This window comes from Pyrus communis, chromosome 11, assembly GCF_041283825.1.
Source record: "Pyrus communis isolate YQ-2024b chromosome 11, ASM4128382v1, whole genome shotgun sequence".
NCBI classification, from domain to species: domain Eukaryota; kingdom Viridiplantae; phylum Streptophyta; class Magnoliopsida; order Rosales; family Rosaceae; genus Pyrus; species Pyrus communis.
The window spans coordinates 20,445,131-20,449,886 of NC_142575.1; the positions used below are offsets into that span (position 1 = coordinate 20,445,131).

Consider the following 4,756-nt stretch of genomic DNA (forward strand, 5'->3'; position numbering starts at 1 on the left):
GAAATAAGATAACAAAGTCGCATAAATATGCTCCTATCAAATTCCTTTTGATTTTAATTATGAACATGCCTAACTAATTCTCTTTTGCTAGGGTTAGGTCACGAGCCTTAAGCAAGAAAATGTAGTTTCTTTTCAATTTGCTTATGATAATATGCATGCAAGTTTTGAATTATTAATCACCAGTTTAAACTATCTAAGTGTCTTGATGATTTGCAACCATTAGGATATATAGAAAAGTAATTTGAAGCAATTTTGGTTAGAGGACGGTCCCTGATATTGCTGAAGGCTTCTTGTGGTTAATTTGGGCAAGTTCACTTAGGATGAATACCACACCTTAAGGGTTACATGGTTTTTCAGAGGTTTTCACAAAACTTAGTGAGTCATGCATGTTTAGATTTGATCTGAATGCCACAGACGGATTGCATGTTTGATACACGCTTTATGTTGAGGGTCCAAGTAAGCATATATTAGGAAAACCTAACCTTCAAAATATGCATGTATAGGTCATAAGTAATTGGGAGAATTGCGTAGGATTGTTAAGGTGACAGAGAAACCCTAGTGCTCAATTAGATTTCTAAAACAAAAATTGTTTGTTTCTCTTTCTTTTAATATTGCAAATTTTTGTACTCTTTTTAATTATATTCGATTTTAGTAAATTAGGTCATAAAATCAATCTTCCTGAAACTTTTCTTTTAAATAATTAATTGAGATTTGGTTTAATACGAATTATTTAATAATTTTTGTGGAGAACGACCTTATTAGAGCCATCTATACTACAATATCCTTGTTACACTTGCAAGTATTATAGGTATTTTTAACCTTTTTGCATGTGTGGTAAAAATCCTTTCTGTCACATCTTTTCTTTTCTAGCATGCCGTATAAACCACTAAATAGTATTAAAATGAGACTAACGTAATAGTTAAATTTAGTATTGAACTCGCAATTTACACGAGTCAAAATGAAATTGGGTTCTCAATTAAATGATTATGGAACAAGTTGGAGCTGGAAATTGGAGTGGTAGTGGGATTGGAATTGGAGTTAGAAGCGGGAGTGCTTGTGGTAGTGCTCCAGCTCCAAGTTGTGAGACTTGTCCACCTTCACCACTTAAGCCTAGAAGACCATTGAAGTGTGCTGAAAGGTTGGCCATTTCTTCTACATTAGTGCGATTCCTTTCAATGAAGAACTTGCATTCCTTTAGAAACCCCAATGGGATGAATCTTTTGTTTTCTTGCATAACGTATACGCTACTAAATAGTATTGAACTCATAGTTTACACAACTCGAATTCAAAACGTTACACTTACATTCCTTTTTACCCCCTCAACTTTGGGTGCAATTGCAACCTCATACAACATCTCTAAAACATTTCAATCACTTACATTACTTATCATTTTATTTCAATATTATACAACCGTTAGAACATTTGTTAAGTTTATAGTTAAGTGATGACTTGGCATATATAGGACCTAGATTTGTGTTAACGTGGCTACCAACTAGCAGCAAAACAACATTTTAATCATTAGTTAAGTTTAGTAGTTTCCATGTGCGACCCTTTTTATGAGTCATGACCTACTGACTCTAGTGAATTTAGCAATAAGAAATATTGCTCCTATATATGTGCAGGCCCATTACTGCAAGCAATATCTAAGTTTAAAAAAAAAAAAAATGGCCCATGACCTCCTCCTCGTCTTCTTATTCTCTTGCATTATATCTACAACAAATATTCATGTAAGTAACCACCTCTCTTCTGGCATTCGCCCTTACACTATCTTCTCCTCCCGGAAATTGGAGTAGTGATGTTGATTGTTGCCATTGGAACGACATCACTTGTAATCAAGAGGGTTGGGTCACCCATTTGATCTTAACCTCGAAAGGGCTCAAATGAGGTATGTTTGTCTCATCACTTGGAAATCTCACAAATCTCAACCACTTAAACCTTTCCCACAATTCACTTTATGGCGCACTTGAAACTAAATTCTTCTCGTCCTTGAATCGCCTCGAGATCCTTGATTTGAGCTATAACTTTCTTTATGGGGAGATACCATTTTCTCTACCATCCAAAATTATCCAGACAGTAGATTTGTCAAGCAATCACTTCCATGGTGTAATTCCATCTTCTTTCTTCCAACAAGCTAGGAATTTGACTAGTTTCAATGTTAGCAACAACACCTTCTCCAGGCATATCCCTTCCTTTATTTGTCTCTGATCCTCTCCTTCCATAAGAGTATTGGATTTTTCCTCCAATGAATTTAGTGGCAACATTTCTTGTGGGCTTGTGGGGGGGGGGGGGGTGTTCCAAACTTCAAATTGTTCATGCCAGTCACAAGTCAAGATCACTTCTAGAAGATATCTATAACGCTACCAAACTTGAGGAACTTGTACTACCTTTCAATTCACTAAATAGAGCCATTAGTAAAAGAATTGCCAACCTTACTCACCTCATAATCCTTGATCTCTAAATTAATCGTTTGAGTGGTGTGATCCCCCTCAATATTGGTAAGCTCTCCAAGTTGAAATTTATGAATTTTAGTTTCAACACCTTAGAAGGTAGTTTGCCTCCATCTTTGATGAATTGCACAAACCTCCTAGAAATACATTTAGGATTTAACTACTTGGAAGGAGATCTCTCCACACCTAATTTTTCCAAAGTCAGCCACCTTAGTAAATTTGACCTAATGGGGAATAATTTCACTAGTAACTTGCCAGTAAGCCTTTACTCATGCAGGTCCCTAAAAGAAATTTGATTGATTGAAAATCATTACCTAGAAGAACAAATACAATCTAAGATTCTTTCATTGAAATCCTTGTCCTTCCTCTCGCTTGGTAGTGTACGATTAACCAATGTCACAGGGGCAATGAAGATATTAATGTGTTGCAAAAGGCTTCACATACTCCTCCTTGGCTGTTACTTTAACGTCGAGGCAATGCCAACTAATGATGACTTGGTTATTTTCATAGATTCCAAAATCATTGTGTCTTGAGTTTGGCTATGTCTAGGCTCACTGGTCAGATACCTGGTTGGTTATCAAACCAAAAGAATCTAGAGATGTTGTATTTGGGTGTTAATCAAATCACAGGTTCAATTCCAAGTTGGTTGGGGACTCTTCCAAAACTCTTTTATGTGGATATCCAAAACAACCAAATTTCAGGTGAAATTCCAAAACAACTTTATAGATTACCAATGTCAATGTTGAATGCATCTCGAGTAGAAAATTATGAATTTGAACTTCCCATCTTCGGTTGCATCATTGAAAATCCATATTTTATGCCTCGTACGCTATCTTTCTATCAAGGAATAATAGACCTAGCGGCCAATAACATTGGTGGTAGTATGCCTACTGAGATCGACCAATTGAAGCTTCTTAGTGAGTTGCATCTTAACATCAACAATTTCTCCGACGATATTCAAGACCAAATATCTAACCTAAATTGCTTAGAGATTTTAAATCTCTCCATGAATCATTTGTCTGGAAAAATCCCCTTGTCCATAACGAGCCTTAGTTACTTGAACAATTTTGTGTCTCATACAATAATCTTAAAGGACAAATGCCGAAGGGCTCGCAACTCCAGAGCTTAGATGCTTTTGAGGTACTCTACTTTGTGGTGCTCTACTTTCAAATAAGTGTAGAGAAATTGACAAGGATAACAAGAACAACGTCAACCAAGATGGGGACAATGATCGCGATGAGCTTCCCTAGTTTTATATTTTTGCAGCCCTAGGTTTTATTATCTAATTTTGGGGAATTCGCGGTTCTTTAATTCTTAAGGAGACATGAAGGCATGTGTATTTTTGGTTCCTAGATAATGTACAAGATTCGCTCTATGTGAAGAAGGAAATGTGCATCGCCAAGATGAAAAGAAGGAATAGGGACTAGATTTTGTGTTTTACTATATATTTTTTAGTTTCAATAAAACTATTTGGATACAAAATTTAAATATTTGTTGACACACTCTCTCATAGAGGGTTTGTCACTGTATGTAAACCATACCTATATTAAAGTGTTAATCAGTAACTGTGTAAAGTTCGTGTACAGAAATAGTTTCACTATTTCAATTTTTATTTATCATAGTTATTTGTATGTTTTCATTTTGATGTAATCTTTTTTCTTATATTGTAGTATAATAAACCTATTTGGTCAAACAAAATTTAGCACATTCCCTTCATACCCTTGTTCCAAATTAGTCATTTTAGTGATTGAAACATCAGTACTTCTTTCTTTCTGAGCATCTCAATCCCAAAAAAATGTTTCATTAAACACATCTCTGGAAATAATAACTTTCCCATATTCTGCAGTGAACAGCTTGTAGCCTTTCTCACAGCTTCCATATCCCAAAAATATGCATCTTAAGCTTGCCACATCAAGTTTTTGTCTCTGTTGGTTTGATACATGAGAGTAACACAGTGAAACAAACACCCACAAATGTCTGATACCCACTTCCTCCAACTATAGGCTTCAAAGGGTGTCTTCTTATCTAAAGCCTTTGTTGGACACCTATTTAAGATGTACACATGCAATATTAATTGCTTCAACCCAAAACTCAAAATGGTATCTTCTTTTCTAACATCATACACTTAACCATTTCAACTATTGTTCTATTTTTCCTCTATGCCACACCATTTTGTTGTGGTGAGTATGCAACTGTAAGTTGTCTTTCCATTCCCATGTCTTCACATAACATATTAAACTCCATAGAAGTGTAATCTCCACCTCTATCACTTCTTAGCGTTTTCAACTTGTAACCACTCTGCAATTCAA

General features: G+C 35.4%; 1 pseudogene; it reads left to right on the plus strand.

Annotated features, from left to right (window-relative positions):
• Positions 1 to 1,664: 1,664 nt before the first annotated feature.
• Positions 1,665 to 3,874, plus strand: LOC137714109 (receptor-like protein 2; annotated as a pseudogene).
• Positions 3,875 to 4,756: the final 882 nt, after the last annotated feature.